The sequence below is a fragment of the Sciurus carolinensis genome, chromosome 9 (genome assembly GCF_902686445.1).
Source record: "Sciurus carolinensis chromosome 9, mSciCar1.2, whole genome shotgun sequence".
NCBI lineage: Eukaryota > Metazoa > Chordata > Mammalia > Rodentia > Sciuridae > Sciurus > Sciurus carolinensis.
The window spans coordinates 88,512,611-88,535,137 of record NC_062221.1 but is presented as its reverse complement, the minus strand read 5'-3'; the positions used below and the strand labels follow the sequence as shown (position 1 = coordinate 88,535,137).

The 22,527-nt window shown below is 35.9% G+C and overlaps 1 pseudogene; it reads right to left on the bottom strand.

Annotated features, from left to right (window-relative positions):
- LOC124993684 (40S ribosomal protein S27-like) overlaps positions 1-22,527 on the bottom strand; it is a 146,408-nt pseudogene that overhangs the window by 23,735 nt on the left and 100,146 nt on the right.

Genomic DNA, 22,527 nt, shown 5'->3' with positions numbered 1-22,527 from the left:
AGAGTAACCTCAGACAAGCTAATTTAGAGGAACAATTAATGAAACACCCATAATTTTCCAAAGAGCAGAAAACATCTCTTGTGAGCTTATTAGAAAAAGAATATACTAAAATCCTTGGAATTTCCCGTAAGCTAGAATATAACAAGCTTTCATTGCCCAAAGGCCCAGAAGAATGGGAGCGCTTTTCTTTAGTATTAATTTAGTATTAATTTTCTAATGTAATTTATAGGCAAATAAGTCCTCAGGCACACAGGCCAAAATTCATGAAAAAATTTATTGAACTTTCAGGATGAAAGGCCAACATTGCTGACTTAAGAAACAGCAAACCCATCATTGCAGAACAATGACTTTGAACACCTGCTTTGAGAATATATCCCATGAGTCTTAATTTTAAGAATTATCTCAAATTCTGGCTGGGAGCCACCACTACTTTTTATTTGATTTCTTGTGTAAAAAGAAAGTCCATGTAAATATCACCAAAGAGATGACTTCCCATGAGCAAAAGGCATGTTTAAAATATCTCAATGGCAGAAGCAGGTCAGGAGGACTCTGTCCACACAGATTTACAGTGTGGGTTCCTCAGCTGTAACAAAAGCACCTCATTTGTGGGGACTGACAGTGTCTCCCTGAGAGCAGGAGGTCTCCACATTTCTTTTTACTTTGTGAAGTGTCCAAAACTTTTAAAAACTTAAAAATATTCATGATATCCTTACTTTCCCATCTCTCGTCTATTTTCTCATCTCTGAAATAAGGTGACTGACTGGACCACACTCTTATTCCACAATTTATTTCTACATATAGAAAATTTAGACTTTGATAATCATCCGCCATCTTCTCTGCTTTTGAAGAATAGCAGTACTTCCTAAATGATAGATTAAGGAAAATATGACAGTGAAAGAATTTTTAAAAACTCTTTCAATAAAATGTGTTTCCCCACTAATTTGGCAATAAAGTTTCTCTTTTAAAAAAAATGTTCTGTTGAGTTGAGGTAGATACATTTTTTTAAAATGTAAGGATGCATCAGTATGTTAAATGTACTTGAAGAGTTACTAAACTTATTCACAAACTGCTGTATTTTTAATACATAATAATTACTAAATGCTTACCATATGTTAGCCTTTGCTATTTCCTTTATATACATTGTTTCATTTTACTTTATCACTACAGCAATGAAACCTACCTTAGGAGGTAACTATTATAATTGCCTCTATCATTAGATAATAGAACTCAGATTAGAGAATGGAAAGGACTTGCCAAGTCCACTAAACTAAAACTAATACGTGTCCCAGGCATAATTTTTTTCTGAATCCTTTTTGATTCTGAATTTCAAGTCCCTGCTCTTAACCTTGACCTTCAGGAGTAGCACTAGTGGTAGGTTTACATTCATTATTTTTCTGTATATTTGAACATTAGGAGTTTTTTACATTTGTGGACAGTAAAAATAACAAACATTTTCATTTATACACCATTTAAATTTTTGACAATACATGTGTAATAACCCCATGAAGGCAGAAACTCAGTCTTTTTGTACCACAAATAATAAATACTTGGCAAATAGTAAACTCATAATGGGTACATACTATATATAATATATAGTATATATATGACAGATCATTGAATTATGTTTAGTTCACTAGCAAGAACAAGAAACTATGAAAAATTTACTCACTTTCTATTCTATGTGATTCTTGAGAATAGAAATATGGGCATAGGTCTCTAAGCATAAGCCAAGTTAGTTTCTTTAATACAGCAATAAAATCTGGAAAGAAAATTGCATGGGAAGGATGTGTGCTTTAATGACCAATGATTAGTACTGTCCCTCCATGCAGGTATATTAAGTGTACACTCAGCAACTAATAGTAATTTCTAATTGTTTCCCTAAGTGGGTGGTTTTATTATAAAAAAAAGTAAACAAGTGAAACTTAAGAAAAAATTATCATGTAGAATAAGTGAGTAAAAATGGTAGCAGCTGACCCAGACCATTTAGTTCTTAATGTTAGTCTCTACCCTCCCTCAATGTGGTTTTGTGAGACCTATTAGGAGAATGAATTTGATTTCAAAAACACTCTTTCTTTACTAATCAAAGTAGAGATAAAACCTCTTGTCAGAAAATGCTCAACCATACAAACCTTATTTGGTTTTAATAACCAATACAAAATTATTAGCAAATTTCTGACTTTGGTCTCATACTTCTAAAAATTGTTTTATACTCTCCATCAAAGTTCATGCTTCCAAATTGTGTTGTTTATACATCAGAGGCAGATGATATTCCCTGTTACATTATCTAGTAGGAGTTCTGGTCTTCAACTACTATGACACATTACTTTCTCCCCAGCATGTTAAGGGAAAGGGTGGTGCCCCTGTGATAGTCCCAGACTTGCCAGCTCAGGGTTGAAGTAGCGTATTAGAAATTTCTTACTGACTTGTATTAATATAAATTAGTAGGTAGGGAACATAATCCAGCACAAAGTACAAATTTTTATTCAAATAATTCTATTAGCATAATCATCTTTTTAAAGGAAATTAAATGTACATCATTATCCTTGATGTGGCACAAATTATAAAAGCAAAAATTTCACTTGTAAGGTTCTGCAGTTCTCTAGTAATTAGCCATATTGCACCTTGGAAACTAAAATTAAATACATAAATTAAACCAGTGGGGGAGATAATAACATTGTAAAAGGGGTCCAGATTTAGTACAGTGTATTGTACCGCAGGCTCAGCCTTAGAAGAGTCACTACAGACTTGGTCATACAGGAGTCAAATCAGGTTTCCCACAGATCTGAGCTTGTGACTGAAGCAATTACTTGGCACTGCACTAAAGGAAAATTCTATCTCTGATCAAGTAGTACTTATGCAAATAGGTCTCTTTTGCCTACTTTCTGAACATGTTTCGTCTCTTAATCTCTATGATACTCAGGATATGAATTCAGCAGCAAGGTGTTACATAAATTCAGAGATGCAGTTAATATCCTTTCCTGTCTATACAAATGAAACTTTCAGCTCTTAGTTTTCTGAAGGTGGTACACACAGATACATAACAAGGATGTTTACCATTCTTCTTACTGGAAGTTGCTTTCAGTGGAACTTACAATATTTGTATTAGCCACATTTAGTGATAATTGCTCCCAGTCGACAAGCCTAGAGACTACTCTTTCTACTAGCTAATGCTACTTAGTTGGATGAGAAGATCAGACTGATGCTAAGCTCAAAAGCAAAAGGAATTTTAAAAAGCTTGAAGTTCCTATAATATTCTATTACTTTTTATATAGTGATTCTTCCTGATAGGATGGGACTTAGATGACAAAATAGCACTGTATATTAAGTTCTTCCTGCTGGAATCCTAGGCAGAGAGTGAAATCAACTTAAGAATAGATTCTCTGACTGCAAAGACAAAATTAGCAAAAGTATGCGACTACTTACTAGCAAAGTTGGTACTTCAGCCTCATCCCATATTCCCTATATGTACCTGAGTACCCAGTCAATACATAATTTCAACCACAGGTTTTATTATAGGTTAATGTAAAATCCATGGGAATGGATACCAAGTGTATCTCATTTTAATGCCCAATAACATACATCCTTCTTTGAGGAGGGAAAGACATCTAGTGCTAGCACAATGGGTACATGGTGACTGGCATGGAAGCTATATGGGATCCAACTCCATAGACTCACACCCATCAAGTCTGGTTCAGATACTATTGCTACTTACTGCCCATCCTGGAAACAAAACAGAGACCAATGATGAGTCTTTAATACAGTACTTGCGGAAGTCAATTAGCCACTTGATGATAAATTTACTTCCTCAGATACTTTCAATCCTGGAAATGTGCTATATAGTTTGGTTCTAGAATGTCTCCCCAAGGCCTATGTGTTAAAGGCTTAATCCCAGCATAGTGCTGTTCGTAAGTTGTGAAAATACTAAAAGATGGGTCTGAATGGGAGATCTTGGTTACTGGGACCATGCCCTTGAAGAGACTAATGGGGCCCCAGTTCCTCATCTTTCCTCTCTTCTTCCCTACCACGAGGTGACCATTTTTGCTACAACACATACTCCTGCCATGACACACTGAGTACCCCTTGCAACAAGAGGCCTAAAACTAATGAATCCTCCTGATCATGAACTGGAACCCCCAAACTGTGAACAAAATAAAATTTTCCTCTTATAAGTTGATTATCTCAGGTGTTTTGTTATTAACAAAAAACTGACTATCATAAATGGTCGGAATTTATTTTGACTACGATCAATATGTATTATTCTGCATATGGATTTATTTGCTTTTCCTTTCTACAAGACACTTATTTTAGAGATTTTAAGGCATATAAGTCAACAAAATAGGATACTATATAACACAATATTGTATCAGTAAGAAAGTTATGTTTTATACCAAAGGAGGTTTGTCGGTGGGTTTATGACCAACATTCATACTTTATGCTGCACAAAGCTGTTGCTCTGATAATGACAGCCATCAGATTTCAAAAAAACAGCTGAGACACAAGCTCAAAGGTAATGTATTGCAAAGGTTGGTATCATTTTCCAGGATGTAGTACACTCTAAATCAATAAAACTTGTATGGAAAGTTGTCTTCAATAGATAAGGAGTTCCTATGATCTGAATGTTTGTGTCCCCCCTCCCCAAATTCATATATTTAGGCTTAATTACCAATATGATGGTATTGGTGGTATTGGGGTGTGGGGCTCTGGGAAAATTGTGAGGTCACGAGGGCAGAATCTTCATGAATAAAACTGCTGCCTTTACAAAATTAGCCCTAGGAAGCTACCTTCCCCCCTTTGCACTATGGGAAGACACAGTGAGAAATTACCAACTGTGAGAAAAGAAATGTGCCATATATGAACAAGGAAGTATGCCTCTAGGCACTGATTCTGCCTTCTCCTAGACTGTGTACATCTTATCCTCTGCAACAACAAATAAATGTTTGGTGTCTTTAAACAACCTAGTTCAGGATGTTTTGTTATAACCATCTGAATGAATGAAACACAAAGCTGATCTCTTTAAGAGGGAGTGTTGGGGTTGGGGATATAGCTCAGTTGGTAGAGTGCCTGCCTTGCATGCACAAGGCCCTGGGTCCAATCCCCAGCATCACCAAAAAAAAAAAAAAAAAAAAAAAAGAGGGAATTTTGCTGAAATAAATATCCCAAAATATGCAAGTAACTTGAGAACTGAATAACAGTTAGAGACTGGAAGAATTTAGAGAAGTTTGAGAGAAAAAAAAACCTACATTAATGTAAATGGAATGTTATAGATTACCCTGGAGAAGGCTTAGGGGAGAGGATGAGAGCTGTAAAGAAAGTCTCAACTTTCTTAGGTAATATCTGAGTGGTCACAAATAGAATGTTTGTAGAAATATGGACGACAAAGCCCATATCTGAAGTCTCAGATAGAAGCAAGGAAAATGATATGGGAAACTGGAGGAAAGGCAATGCTTATTATAAAGCAGGAAAGAACTTGGTTGAATTGTGGTTTGTATCCTAGTGTTTTGTGGAAGGTAGAACTTGTGATTTCTAAAATAAGATAATTGAAGAAATTTCTAAACAAAATATTGAAGGTGTAGCTTGGCTTCTTGTGAATATTTCTAATAAATGTGACAGGAGGGAAATTTTTCAGTATAGATTTCTTTAGTCACAAAAGAAACAGAACTTAAAATTTGGAAAACTCTTAGCTCACCCCCATAGGAAAAAAATGAGAAAGTGTATTTGTGAGAAGACTCCAATGATATAGCAAAGTGACCATCTGAGTGATAAGCAGATAATCTAGCTATCTAAAAATATGGGAACCTATTGTGCAAGACAATCAAATAATGAGTTTGAAGGCATTTAGGAGATTCTCAGGGTTGCTTCTTTAACCACAGGCCCAGAAATTAAAGTTCTGGAGGACAGAAGACATCAACGGAGGGGCTGCAGGCACCCTTAGTATGATGGCACTCACTGCACAGGACTCCTCAGCTATCCCCGTGGACATGTAGTTTTATTTAATACACCTTTCAATCCCAGAGGTATTTTATTCCACTGGTATGTTATTCCAGCCTAGGAGGGCCACAGGCATGTACCTGCAGCATGAACTGGACTTGCAAGAGTGGGACTTTCTGTATCTGGGCAGTTCAGTTCCTGCTCCAGTTTATCTAACAGAGGGGACACCAAGTCAAAGACTATTCCCAAGTTTTAACATTTTGTTACTGGCCCTGTTTGATTTTGGACATTCTTGGGAGCTATTAATCTCTTCTTTCCTCTTTCTCCTTTTTTGCAATGGAAATATCCTGTTGCACCATTTATTTTAGCAGCACATAACTTGTTTGACTTTACAGGTTTCCTGATGGAGAGCATTTGCATCACAAAGAATTAATTTTACCTTGACTCTCAGTCATATCCAACTTAGATGTTTAGCTGAGACTTTGAACTTAGAGGGTAAAGTCGATGCTGAAACTTTTGGAGCAACTGGAATATAATGAATGTATTTTACATGTGATAAGCACGTGGATTTTGAGAGGTGTGGAAAAGAATACTGTGGTCTAAATATCTTTCCTTCCTCCATGCTAAATTCATCTGCTGAAACCTAGTCACCAATTTAATGGTATTAGAGATGAAGACTATTGCAGCAGACCTAAAAAGGCAGAGTTAATCTCCTTCACCAAGGCTTCCGTAGTCTATGTTATATTTTTAGTGTGTAGCCAGGACTGGGAACTGGCTGTGTTATGGTTAGTCAAGGCAAGAAACAGTCTTATTCAGCTTATATACTCAGGGTCATAAACATTAACTTGTGAGCATGTGCCCCCTTAGGTAACCTTTTGGCAGTGTGCTTTCTTTGTTTGGCCTGTATATAAAAAGGGCCTATGGAATAGACTCAGGGGCTAATGGGGGGCAAAATGGAACTGGCTGGAGGCTGTTGGCACTGCTGAATAAAGCATGTCTCCTATCCTTACTGTGTCTTGAATCTACTTCCATATGCTGGGCCCCAAATCTTGTTTCCTGTGTCTGAGTGCCTGCACTACAGAGCCTTTGGGAATAACTAAGTCATGAGAACATAGCTCTCATGAATGAGATTACTGCCCAATAAAAGAAGCTCCAGGAAGTTTCTTTGTCTTTTTTTTTTTTAAAATTACATGATGGCCCAGTGCCATCTATGAATCAGAATATAAGCCCTAATCAGCTGCTGAGACTGCTGTTACCTTGAATTTGTATTCCTCAGAGTTTAGAACTATGAGAAATAAGTTTTTGTTATTTATAATCCGCATAGTCTATAGTATTCCATAATAGCAGCCAAATACACTAAGATGTCTAGTGAACAAAATTTGGAATCAAAAATTACCCCACTTACCATCACTCTCAGTGGTTGTGTGATTGCACTGCACACCACACAGCTCCCGGCTTGGTGAGCTTAGAGGTCTTGATATCCAGAAGAATGATTACATCAAGAAACACAGTAACATAGCTCATCAAATTTCAAACTAAGACGGTGCCTGAGCTTGTTATGCCTTATTGAGATACCAGTATATAAGAAGAGGAATCACTGCGTAACAAGTATATTTGGCCCTGTGCATGAGGAACAGGTTTGGCTGTTTTTATATGATGGGAGAAGTTAAGCATATGGTAAGGATATCAAACTAGGCATTTGATTTCATTGTTTACACTTACATAAGTGGTATCAGGAAAAGTGTAAAAGCCAAAACCTACAAAGTACACAATGACCAGGTACTAGGATTCCTCACGAATTATGATCTGAATTGTTCTATTGCAGAAGAACACATGTGAATGAGGAAAATCTAGAATGAAGAGTAAAGAAACCATGGATCATAAGCATTAATTGTAGACTCAATATCAGCTGCAATTCATTTCACCAACAGCCCTATTAAAAATTTCTTCCAGGAAAACAGGAGCACTAGAATCTTAAAAGAGCTGCTCCCATAAATAGTACAAACAGGTGAATTCCAGCAGTGCAAGGTCTGATGTGTGATGCTGTTCAGATTCCCACAAGGATTGGAGACCTCATTCCATCAAGCTGATAGAAGTGAGTGAGTGATATAGGATTATAAAAACTCTGCCTTCTTTCCTCGACTTGGGAAAATTCTAAAGGCCATCTACTCCCAAGCTACCTTCATTATTAGTTGAGGCCTTTGTTGTGATTAAATGTAAGTTCTACCCCTTATTCTCACTATTCCTACTTTCTTTAGGCTTCCATAAGTGTTGATACAAAAAGAATATCTTGCACATAAATATCCATCTCCAAGTCTGCTTCTCAGAAGACTTATATTTTGGAATGATATTTCAGGAAACTAATACCAAAACCCATAATAGTTTCTCAGAGTTATAACAATTGCCTGCAGAATGGCTAAAAAAAACCCCAAATATTATCTTTTTGAGTTCTGGAGCTAGAAGTACAAAGCCAAAGTGCTGGCAGGGCTGTTATAACTAGAGGCTCTAAGGAAAAATCTATCCCATGCTTCTCACCTAGCCTGTGGTAATTGCAGGCAATTCTTGGCATTCCACGTCTTCTAGATGCATTACTGCAATCTCTGGTTCCATTTTCACAGGACACTCCTATGCAAAAATTTCTCTCTTCCTATAAAGACAAGAGTGTTTAGATTAGGACTCACCATTATCCAATAAGACCCCATTATGATTAGATTGTATCTACAAAGACTATATTTTCTAAAAGGTCATATTCTATAGTTTTAAGTGACCATAATTTTTCAGTGGACACTATTTAATGCAACACTGTGCAACAGAAACAGAAGAAAAATTATATGACAATCTCAATCAATGCAGAAAAAGAATTTGACACATTCCACATCTATTTATAGTTAAAAAAATTCTCAGCTAACTAGGAATAAAAGGAAACTTCTTTGACCTGATAAATGGCATCAATGTAAAACTTATTGCAAACATCATATTTCATGATGAAATATAGACACTCTTTCCTGAAATAGAGAATAAAGCAAAAATATGCACTTCATTTACTTTCAGCATTGTAGTAAAAAAGAAAAAGTATCTCTTATTAAAAGACTTAATTGTTTCCACTGAAAATCAAAAGAAATCTGCAAAAAAATATTAGAATAATGAGTAAAACCAGCAAATTTGTCAAACATAAAATTAAAGAATTATTTGTATTCCTATATAATCCCATCAAAAGAATGAAAAAAAATTAAAAATACCCCATACAAAAAATATAGAGAATAGATTTAATAACAGATCTGTAATAATTTTACCTTCAATTGAAAATTAATATATCTAATATGTTTGTATACACACATGAAGACATAATAATGCAGAAATACATCATGTTTATTAATTAAGAGACTAAGCATTTTAGTCAGCTTTTTCACTGTTGTGATTGAAAGACCCATCCTGAACAACTGTAGAAAAGGAAAACTTTCTTTGAGGGCTGACTGTTTCAGAGGTCTCAGTCTATTGACAGCTGGCTCCATTCCTCAGGGCTCAAAGTAAGGTTGAACATCATGGCAGAAGAGTGTGGCAGAGGGAAACAGGTCACATGATAATCAGAGATCATAGAGACAAAAAGAGCTTCATTTGTCAAATACAAATATGTACCCCAAAGCCATGTCCCCAATGTTCCACCTCCTCCATCACACACCACCTGTATTCAATTACCACTCAATTAATCCCATCAGGTGATTAATTTACTGATTGAGTTAAGGCTCTTATAACCCAATAATTTCTCCTCCAAACCTTCTTGTATTGTCTCACACATGAGCTTTGTGGTTGTTGTCGTTGTTCTAATTAGTTAAAAATGATGGTATAATGCATTTTGACCCATCATTTATAAATGGAGGATGACTTCTCATTCTTCTGGCTATACATGATGTAGAGTTACACCAGACATCACACATGAATTTGGGAGAACACCTCATGTCCAGTATTGTTAAACTGTGAATTCTAAATGATATTTAGATTGAACACAGCTCACCATTCAAACTATTATGCCAACAGGCTTTTATCTTTTCAGAAAAAATTGATATAAAAATTGTAATAAAGTTTAACATTCATATTACTTATCATATTATAGATAAGACTGCAGAAAAACATAACAAATAGGATATATAGAGGAGGCATGTGAGGATTTATTGGGGAATGGAGGCTGTAAAGCTACACAGTGTGCAGTCTTCAAACCGGAGAGTTGGCAGGGACAGTGGTGAAAGCCACTCTGAGTCTCACAGACTACTAACCAGGGAAGTCACTGACACAGCATTCAGTATGAGACCCAAGGCCTGAGAAATAAGGGAGATGAACAATGGGAGTCCTGGTGTAGTACTAGAGTCCAAAGATTTGAGGACCTAGAGCTTTAAGATCTAAAGGAGAGGAAGTTGTCCCAGCTTAAAAACAGAGAGTCAATTTGCCCTTCTTCCACCTTTCGCTACCGGACCATCAAGTTTGTTGCCTGCCCACATCAGTAAAAGACACACCTAGAAATAATGCTTAACCAACTTCCTGGGTATCTCTTTTTTTAATTATTTTTTTTTAATTTTACAGACTGCATTTTGATTCATTGTACACAAATGGGATACATTTTTTTCATTTCTATGGTTGTGCACGATGTAGATTCATACAATCTGTGTAATCATACATGTGCATAAGGTAATGATGTCTGTCCCATTTCACCATTTTTCATACCCCCCTCTCATTTCCCTTTACATAATCTAAAGTTCCTCCATTCTTCTCTCACCCCCAACCCCCACCTTCATTATATATTGTCATCCACTTATCAGGGAAAACATTCAGTCTTTGATTTTTTGGGATTGGCTTATTTCACTTAGCATAATATTTTCCAATTCCATCCATTTACCTGCAAATGCCATAATATTATTCTTAATCAAGTCAACACATAAATTAAAGTTTTGCCATGAATCTGTATCAAACAGGCTAGTATATAATGAGTGTACCTTTTGCATGATAGACAGAGGAGTAGGACAAAACTATAAACTATAGAATTAGATTTACACAGAAACCAAACTATTCAGTGGGAAAACATGCTTTTGAGGCAAACATTGTGTAAAAATTTAATAAATTTTTGGAATAATTTAACCCAAATTTCCATCTCACATTATACAGAAAAATTAATTCAACAGGGAACATACAACTAAACCTAAAAGCAAAACCTATCCAGTTTCAAAAGAAAACAAGAGAATATATCAGAGGTCTGAAGAAGGTAAGATGCAATAGTTAGTCTTCTCTTAATTGAGAACAAAATAATGATGTCCAATTTTATTTCATCAAAATTCATTATTGAGAAAATGAAAAGTAAGTCACAAACTGGGAAAAGTACAGTTCCAGTGCCTATACCAAGAAAGAACTTGATCCTAGAAAACATAAAAACCCTTACTGAGAAAACAAACCAACAAGCCGAATTACAAAGAAGCAAAAGACATGCAAAAGACTTCAACAGAAAATACAGGAATAGATAAAAATCATATTAAAAGAGTCTCAACATTAGTCTTCAGAGAAATGAAAATCATTTGGGACAGAGGAAATGCAAAGTAAACACAAAGAAATTCACTAAGTAGAATGGAAAGTTTAAGACTGACAATTCCCATTGTGTGTAAGAATGAACAGTAAAAAATGATATAATAATTTTGAGGTATTTTGTTATTCTCATGAAGTTGTACATATGCCTACCTTCTGGCACAAGAATTGCACTTATTTATCTTAGGGAAATTAAAAGCATAGCAATAAAAATATTTGTACAAGAATGTTTATCTCAGCTCTACTCATAATCTACCATAATCAAGACTGTGGAATTGTATGGGTGACAAATGGTGGATCAATTATCTCAAAGACACCAAGTCTATTTAATGATGACAACTTTTCCAATAAATAGTTCTGGAACAGCTTGATAAAATATAGTCAAAGTAGCTTGTAACTGAAAGCAACCTGAATTCCCACCAAAAGAAGATAGATAAACTGTAAACTTTACAAATTTATAAATAAATTGTAACAAACATTAATGAAATCCAACTTATGAATTTTAAATAAAGAATACTCTTTTGCTGCATGTAATAAGAATGACACAAAAAAACACTATTTTGAGTAAAACAAATTAGAGAGAAATGAGAAAATGACATGACATAATTTAAATGAAGAACAAAACAGGCAAAATTAATCTATCATGTCAGAAACAGCAAAATGGTTTTCTTCAGGGGCACAGGGATGAGAACCAACTAGAAAGTCCCAAAAGGAAAATTCCTGGGCTCATGGAAATGGTATGTATCTCCAGTATGATGTGAGTTACAACTGTATATGTTTGTTAAATCTCTGAGTTGTCCAATTATGATTTTTGCATTCACAGTATGCAAATTTCTTTCTAATTAAATGAATTAAAGTAAATAAAGATATTCTAATTTGGGGAAGTTAATTATAACAACAGAAACATCTCAGTTTATACCAAAGAAGACCTTAAATACAAGAGGAAATTTTCAAATAGAAATACTAAGTTGATCTGAGGATTTGTACAAACAATGTATGTAATAAAAATGAAACATTGCAAAAGGATTTGAAATTCTTTCTGACTTATCATGAAAACTTTGATCAATGAAGGTAGCATACAGGGCACCAGTGCCGTGGATGGGAGAGCGTTTATAATTGTCATGAATAAAGGAGTGTTTAAGATTAGTCATTGCACAAAAGAAATTTTAAATTCCCAGTTCACACTTGAAAGATCATTCAAGGAGATTTTCTCAGATTTGACAACAATCCAGAAATATTACATGACATTGTCTGTAATAAATTATGAGGTAGAAAGAAACTTTTCTAAACCATCAATAATAAAGAACTGTTTCTGATCAACCTTCATGTAAGAAAGATTTAATTATTTTTATATTCTTCATATAAGATGATATTGCAAAAATGTCTACCATACGAAGAAGCAATCAGAGTGTATGCTGCCCAAAATGTACAAAAAATTATAAAAATTGTGAGCCCTTCTATTAATGAATATATTCAGTTATTATTCTGGATTTTGTGATGATTGTCATATATTCTAGCATTTTGAAATCTGTAACTTGCTATGATTTTTCATTGTAAATAAATACCCACTTTCCTACCCAATTTTATAACCATAATTTTGTGATAGTCTTCTTAATGAGGGCACACAAAATTATATGACTCAATCTTCCTGAAATCTGGATCTGCCCTGTTAGGTCTTCTTTCAGGGGTCAGTCTTATAGAAGAATCCACCATTATGTTCCTAGCGTATTCACCCCCTTGGTTTGCTTCTTCCCCCACCAACCTCATACATTCTCAATCTTACTTTCACCTCACCTCCTGCTAGTTCTTAATCTCCATGATTTCCCTATTGCATTCATAGGTTAATTCCATTCAAAGCACTTAAACCTCAATTCAAGAGTAGTGTGATGATTTTCTTATGAGTTCATCTTCCTTAAACACATTAAAATTATCCACATTATACTTTGTTACAATTTGTTCATCAACTCTGACAGTTGCTTATACAGGTGCTCCTCAATTAACGGTAGGACTACATCCCCATAAAACCATCACAATTTGAACAGATTGTCAATCAGAAATGTATTTACTATATGTAACCTGCCAAATATCATAACTTAGCCTGTTCTAATGTGCTCTGAACATGTTAGCCAGTGGTTGGAGATATCATTAGCCTACAGTTGAATGAAATCATCTAACATTGTTATGGTTTGGCTGAGAAGTGAACCCCAGCAGCTCATGCGTGAGACAATGCAAGAAAACTTTGAGGTGAAGTGATTGGATTATGAGAGTCTTAACATAATCAGTGAATTGATCCCCAAAAAGGGATTAACTGAGTGGTAACTGAAGGCAAGTAGTATGTGACTAGAGGTCATGGGTCATTGGGAAATATATTTTGTATCTGTCTAGTGGAGTAAGTCTCTGTTTTTTGGTGTAATGCCCTGAACGGCTTTCCTCCACCACACTCTTCCACCATGATGTTCTGCCTCACCTTAAGCCCTGACGAATGAGTCGGCCTTCTGTAAACTGAAACATCTGAAACCATGAGCCCCAAAGTAAATCTTTCCTCCTCTAATTGTTCTCCTCATTTCTTTTTGGTCACAGCAAAGAAAAAGATGACTAAAACAAACATGAAGCCTATTGTATAGTAAAGTATTGAATATCTCATGTAATTTATTGAACACCTGTATCCAAAAAAGCTGGAAACTTGGTATACCACAGCCTAAGGATTATTCACTCTTATTATCAGCGGTTGATAGGGAGCAGAGGCTCACTACCACTGCCCAGCATCATGAGACTAACACAGCTCAGATCATGAGCCTGGGGGAAGAAAGAAATTCAAAATTTGAAGTATAGCTTCTACTGAATGTGTATTGCTTTCAGATCATTATAAAATAAAAAAATTATAAGTCAAACTGTTCTGAGTCAGTATCTATATGTGTACTATTTTCAAACCTCTGTATATAGGAGTTATATTTCTAGGAGAGGGGTAAAATTACAATACAGAATCAATATCAATAGCTAATCCTTAATTAATTTAATATATTCTTAGGGCTCAATATGTATTGCAATACAAATAACAACATCCAGAAAATATAATTAAATACTGAACTCCAAATAACAGAGGGAAAAAGTATAGAGATCTACTCCAAAATTTTTCCCTTTTATTTCTTCTGGATGGACCTTATGAAATTCACAAAGCACAGTAAAAGGATAAGATCTGCAGGATGGTATTTCTGCCAAATAGACAATTTAATCATGGTTATGATGGCTTTGTTCACAAAGTTTAAAAATGAAGGATTGGATTACTGTGCAGGTATTTAAATTGATATTTACATAAAAACATAACAAAACATTGAATTAAATTTTAATTAACTAGTTAAAATATTAAACTAGATTTAAAAGTTGGTAATAAACTATGCAATATGGAACAATTAGTAATATTTAAACATTCTATATATGCATACAAAAGCCTTGAAGTAATTAGAGGAAAATGTTAAAAGTGAAGCATATTTTTGGATAATGTAATTCCTGAGTTTCTTTCTTTATACTTGCCCATGATTATCATGCTTCTACAATTAATATATTTAATTTTATGATAAAGATGTTTTTAAAATAACATTTTTAAAGTTCAATTGGCATCAAAATTATAAGAAATACAAAGTGACCAAACATTCAAAAAGATATGTAGAGGTCTCCAATTTAGTCAGTGTGCTCAGGACAATTATGACTTAAAATTTATGTTTGGAAGGTGACTGAGGGCCTCTTGTGCACTTTTAACCTGAACAATGACATAAGAAGAAATGATAAACTCAGCCAATAAAATCAACAAAGACTGATATTCACCCATCTACTCAGTCACCACCCCCACAAAGCCATAAATTATAATTCTAGACTCTGAATCATGCAAAAGTTTAAACATCAATCTGACAAATGATTATCAACTACTTAAAGGGGTGAAAGGGAGGGGAGGAGAGGGCAGTAATCCTGGCAAAATATTGAACTCGAACAATGAAAATTTAGCAATAATGATGTCCATCCTTAAATGGAGATGTTAATGTGTAAAATAATGGTTTATTTCTCAATTTGTCCACATGTGTTTATTGAATTATTTACAGCTATCTTTGTTCAAATATGATAAGTACAAATGTATGTGTTTTATCAAAGACACACTTGACCTTGGCAGATTTTAAGAACAATCATTATCATACTCAAGTAAGATGCACTCTTCTTTATTAAATTTAACTGCAACATAACTGCGTGGAGAGAAATTGGGGAAAGCATAGTTATACAAACACACATGCACACACACACACACACACACGCACACACGCACAAATACTGCTATAAAATAAAAGCTACAATATCCTAAAAATAAAATAAAAAGCTTGTGTGAGGCCACATGTCAATGAACTTTAAGAAGCGTAGCTCTTAAAACTCACTAGTCTCTGGAAATCATTCCTACATGATTGTTACAGAATTTATTTCATATAACTGAACTAAATTATGGATCAAGAAAAGTTTTGAGCAGTGCTTCATTCCTGAGTTAGGTTGGTTCCATAGTTCTAGACCCCAGGGACATTCAAGTGTCTCCTTTCAGGTTTCCATCAGCAGTGCCAAATTAAATACAACTGGAAGTTGGGCCCTAGTCCATAGGGGAAACAAAGAATTAGTCTACAATCACCATTTAATTTTCAGACGGTAATAACTTTTGTTCATAACTAACATAAAGGGTGTTTAAGCTAGTGATTCACCTCTGAAAGTGCTTTAAAAAATCATATTAACCGTTTACCCTTCATAAAACATGAGCCTAATCTCTTTTTAAACCTGCTGTTTACACTAACATATATGATCACTTCCACGAAGTATGAAAGATCTAATTCAGGGCAGGTGAATATCCGGCACATATGGATAGAGTCCAATAGCCTTTTGTTTATTTTCAAAACAGATTACCTCATGCAGCACAATCTCAGATTGCAAATTCAGGAGATAGCAGAAATGGGATTAGAAAAAACATGTAATGAATATGGCAAACACTGTTTACTACAGGATATAATCAAGGGTGAAGGCAGATGTTAAATGAGCCATTGTCTAGAATAGTGCGTTGCTGGGCACTTCTGTGATTTTTAAAAGAAGCAATACCATCTTATTCTATTTTCAAAGTTACATAAATGAAAAGTATGAGTGTTGAAAGGTTAACTGCCTCCACAGCTAAAAGTTCTAATTTCAAGTCCTGGGAACTTAAACTTAGAAGTCTGATACAGAAAACAACAAATTACTCTGTTCGAGAGAATATTTATTTATTTATTTATTTTTCTCCCCTCCCCCCACCCCTCCCACCCCTCTTTTCCCTCTACACAGTCCTTCTTTCCTTCATTCTTGCCGCTGTCCTTAGCCTAACTCTAAACCTAACCCTAAACCTAATGCTAGCCCCTCCCACCCCCCATTATATGTCCTCATCCGCTTATCAGCGAGATCATTCGACCTTTAGTTTTTTGAAATTGGCTTATCTCACTTAGCATGATATTCTCCAATTTCGACCATTTGCCTACAAATGCCATAATTTTATCATTCTTCATTGCGGAGTAATATTCCATTGTATAAATATGCCACAGTTTCTTTATCCATTCATCAACTGATGGGCATCTAGGTTGGTTCCACAATCTGGCTATGGTGAATTGAGCAGCAATGAACAGTGATGTGGCTGTATCTCTGTAGTATGCTGATTTTAAGTCCTTTGGGTATAGGCCAAGGAGTGGGATAGCTGGGTCAAATGGTGTTTCCATTCCAAGCTTTCTGAGGAATCTCCACACTGCTTTCCAGAGTGGCTGCACTAATTTACAACCCCACCAGCAATGTATGAGTGTTCCTTTTTCACCACATCCTCGCCAACACCTATTGTTGCTTGTATTCTTGATAATCGCCATTCTAATTGGGGTGAGATGAAATCTTAGGGTAGTTTTGATTTGCATTTCCCTTATTACTAGGGATGTTGAACATTTTTTCATATATCTGTTGATTACTTGTACGTCTTCTTCTGTGAAGTGTCTGTTCATTTCCTTAGCCCATTTGTTGATTGGATTATTTGTATTCTTCGTGTAGAGTTTTTTGAGTTCTTTATAGATTCTGGAAATTAGCGCTCTATCTGAGGTATGGTTGGCAAAGATATTCTCCCACTCTGTAGGCTCTCTCTTCACATTTCTGATAGTTTCCATTGCTGAGAGAAAGCTTTTAAGTTTGAATCTATCCCAGTTGTTGATTCTTGCTTTTATTTCTTGTGCTATGGGTGTCCTGTTAAGGAAATCTGATCCTGAGCCAACAAGTTGAAGATTTGGACCTACTTTTTCTTCTATAAGATGCAGGGTCTCTGGTCTGATTCCAAGGTCCTTGATCCATTTTGAGTTGAGTTTTGTGTAGGGTGAGAGATAGGGGTTTAATTTCATTCTATTGCATATGGTTTTCCAGTTTTCCCAGCACCATTTGTTGAAGAGGCTATCTTTTCTCCATTGCATATTGTTGGAACCTTTGTCTAGTATGAGAAAATTGTATTTATTTGGGTTTGTGTCCATGTCCTCTATTCTGTACCATTGATCTACCTGTCTATTTTGGTACCAATACCATGCCGTTTTTGTTACTATTGCTTTGTAGTAGAGTTGAAGATCTGGTATTGCAATACCCCCTGCTTCGCTCTTGCTACTGAGGATTGCTTTAGCTATTCTAGGTTTTTTATTCTTCCAGATGAATTTCATAATTGCTTGCTCTATTTCTGCAAGGTACATCATTGGGTTTTTAATTGGAATTGCATTGAATCTGTATAGCACTTTAGGTAGTATAGCCATTTTGACGATATTAATTCTGCCTATCCAGGAACATGGGAGATCTTTCCATCTTCTAAGGTTTTCTTGAATTTCTTTCTTTAGTGTTCTGTAGTTCTCATTGTAGAGGTCTTTCACCTCTTTTGTGAGATGGATTCCCAAGTATTTTATTTTTTTCGATGCTATTGTGAATGGGGTAGTTTTCCTAATTTCTCTTTCTGAAGATTCATCACTTATGTATAAAAATGCATTGGATTTATGAGCATTGATCTTGTAACCTGCTACTTTACTGAATTCACTTATGAGTTCTAAAAGTTTTCTGGTGGAATTTCCAGGTTCCTCTAAATATATAATCATGTCATCAGCGAACAGGGATAGTTTGAGTTCTTCTTTTCCTATTCGTATCCCTTTAATTTCTTTGGTTTGTCTGATTGCTCTGGCTAGAGTCTCAAGGACGATGTTGAATAGAAGCGGTGAAAGAGGGCATCCCTGCCTTGTTCCAGTTTTTAGGGGGAACGCTTTTAGTTTTTCACCATTTAGAATGATATTAGCCATGGGCTTAGCATAGATTGCCTTTATAATGTTTAGGAATGTTCCCACTACCCCAATTTTTTCTAGTGTTTTGAGCATGAAGGGATGCTGTATTTTATCAAATGCTTTTTCTGCATCTATTGAAATAATCATGTGATTCTTAACTTTAAGTCTGTTGATATGGTGAATGACATTTATTGATTTCCGAATGTTGAACCAACCTTGCATCCCTGGGATAAAACCCACTTGATCGTGGTGCACTATCTTTTTAATATATATTTGTATGCGATTTGCTAAAATTTTGTTGAGAATTTTTGCATCGATATTCATTAAGGATATTGGTCTAAAATTTTCTTTCCTCGATGTGTCTCTGTCTGGTTTAGGTATCAGGGTGATATTGGCTTCATAGAACGAGTTTGGGAGGGTTCCCTCCTCTTCTATTTCATGGAATAGTTTGAGAAGTATTGGAATGAGCTCTTCTTTAAAGGTTTTGTAGAACTCGGCTGAGAACCCATCTGGTCCTGGACTTTTCTTTGTTGGTAGGCTTTTGATGACCTCTTCTATTTCATTGCTTGAAATTGGTTTATTTAAGTTGTGTATGTCCTCCTCGTTCAGTTTAGGTAGTTCATATGTCTCTAGAAATTTGTTGATGTCTTCGAGGTTTTCTGTTTTGTTGGAGTATAGATTTTCGAAATAGCTTCTAATTATGTTTTGTATTTCACTCGTGTCTGTTGTGATGTTTCCTTGTTCATTCCGAATTTTAGTAATTTGAGTTTTCTCCCTCCTTCTCTTTGTTAGTGTGGCTAAGGGTTTATCAATTTTATTTATTTTTTCAAAGAACCAACTATTTATTTTGTTAATTTTTCCAATTGTTTCTTTTGTTTCGATTTCGTTGATTTCGGCTCTGATTTTAACTATTTCCTGTCTTCTACTACTTTTGGTATTGGTCTGCTCTTCTTTTTCTAGTGCTTTGAGCTGTAGTGTTAAGTCGTTTATTTGTTGATTTCTACTTCTTTTTTTGAATGCACCCCATAAAATAAATCTTCCTCTAAGTACTGCTTTCATAGTGTCCCAGAGATTTTGATATGATGTGTCTTTGTTCTCGTTTACTTCTAAGAATTTTTTTATTTCCCTCCTGATGTCTTCTGTTATCCATTCATCATATAATAGTGTATTATTTAGTCTCCAGGTATTGGAGAAGTTTCTGTTTTTTATTCTGTCATTTATTTCTAATTTCAATCCATTATGATCTGATAGAGTACAAGGTAGTATCTCTATATTCTTGTATTTGCTAACAGTAGCTTTGTGGCATAAAATATGGTCTATTTTAGAGAAGGATCCATGTGCTGCTGAGAAGAAAGTGTATTCGTTCTTCGTTGGATGGTATATTCTATATATGTCCGTTAAGTCTAAATTGCTGATTGTGTTGTTGAGATCTATAGTTTCTTTATTCAATTTTTGTTTGGACGATCTATCCAGTGGTGAGAGAGGTGTGTTAAAATCGCCTAGTATGATTGTGTTGTGGTCTATTTGAATTCTGTAATTGAGAAGGATTTGTTTGACGTATGTGGATGAGCCAATGTTCGGGGCATAGATATTTATGATTGTTATGTCTTGCTGATTTATGCTTCCCTTAAGCAGCATGTAATGTCCTTCTTTATCCCTTCTGACTAGTTTTGGTTTGAAGTCCACATTATCTGAGATGAGGATGGATACTCCAGCTTTTTTGCTGTGTCCGTGTGCATGGTATGTTTTTTCCCCATCCTTTCACCTTTAGTCTATGGGTGTCTCTTTCTATGAGGTGAGTCTCTTTCAGGCAGCATATTGTTGGATTTTTCTTTTTAATCCAATCTGCCAGTCGGTGTCTTTTGATTGATGAATTCAGTCCATTAACATTCAGGGTTATTATTGTGATATGATTTGTATTCCCAGTCAATTGACTCATATTTGTTTTTGACATGATTTGGTTTCTCCTTTATTTGGCTATTCCTTTAGGCTAGCGCCTCCTGTTGCTGATTTGCATCGTTGTTTTTCATCTCTTCCTCATGGAATATTTTGCTGAGAATGTTCTGTAATGCTGGTTTTCTTTTTGTAAATTCCTTTAGCTTTTGTTTATCATGGAAGGATCTTATTTCATCGTCAAATTTGAAGGTAAGTTTTGCTGGGTATAAGATTCTTGGTTGGCATCCGTTTTCTTTCAGGGCTTGGTATATGTTGTTCCAGGCCCTTCTAGCTTTTAGGGTCTGGATTGAAAAATCTGCTGATATTCTTATTGGCTTCCCTCTAAATGTAATTTGATTCTTTTCTCTCGTGGCCTTTAAAATTCTGTCTTTATTTTGTATGTTAGGTATTTTCATAATAATGTGCCTTGGTGTGGGTCTGTTGTAATTTTGTATGTTTGGAGTTCTATAAGCCTCTTGTACTTGGTTTTCCATTTCATTCTTCAGATTTGGGAAATTTTCTGTTATTATTTCATTGAATAGATTGTTCATTCCTTTGGTTTGTTTCTCTAAGCCTTCCTCAATCCCAATAATTCTTAAATTTGGCCTTTTCATGATATCCCATAATTCTTGTAGATTCTGTTCATGATTTCTTACCATCTTTTCTGTTTGGCCAACTTTGCTTTCAAGATTAAATAATTTGTCTTCAATGTCTGAGGTTCTGTCTTCCAGGTGTTCTATCCTATTGGTTATGCTTTCTATGGAGTTTTTAACTTGGTTTATTGTTTCCTTCATTTCAAGGATTTCAGTTTGGTTTTTTTTTCAGTATCTCTAACTCTTTATTGAAATGATCTCTTGCTTCCCGTATTTGTTCTTTTAACTGTTGATTGGTGCGATCATTTAATGCCTGCATTTGCTCTTTCATCTCCTCCTTCAATGCCTGCATTTGCTCTTTCATTTCCTCATTAGCTTCCCTGATCGTTTTAATTATGTACATTCTGAACTCCCTTTCTGACATTTCTTCTGCTGTGCTGTCATTGGGTTTTATTGATGTAGTATCTAGGTTTGTTTGGGACATTTTCTTCCCTTGTTTTCTCATATTGGTCAGTTGTCAGTGGGACCCTGAGATATTGCAGTTTTCCGCTACTGGCTTATAGTGTTCCGGTAGATTTCCAGTGTATCACCTCCCAGCCTTCAGTAGCCTGATGTCTTGGAGGAATCTGATAAAGCAGCTCATCCGAAGAAAACTGCCCCTAGCCCCCTACTGGTTCCACGGTTTGAAACTGGCTCTGTGCGGAAATGCTCTCACTGTGGGCCTGCGCCGTGCAGCTGGCCGTGTGGGAGGAGCCCACTGCCGGAGTGTGGAAGGCTACCTTGGGAAGACTCTAGCTGCCCTGCCCGGCTCCAATAAGCCACCTCTATCTGGGCCTGCCACCCGGGCCAAGCTTTACCCAGTGGGCAGACTCACCCGTGGCTCTATTTCAGTCCGAGTCTCTCAATGCCTCCCCTTCTTAACTCCAGGGTTCTTGAGCGACTGGGGGTGCAGTCTCCCTCTAGGCCGCCATCTTGGATCGCCCCGTGAAGAGAGCCCGCAGCCGGAGTGGGCAGAGCCGCCTGAAGAGGTCTCTGGCTGCCCTGCCCTAATCCCAGAGGCTGTTTGCGGATCGCGGCTCTCCGCTGGTTCCTTGCTGGAGTATGCTGCGCTGCAGGGGCTCCGGGACTCGGAGCTTGTTCTGGTCAGAAAGGCTCTCACTAGCGGGCCAGTTCCGTTC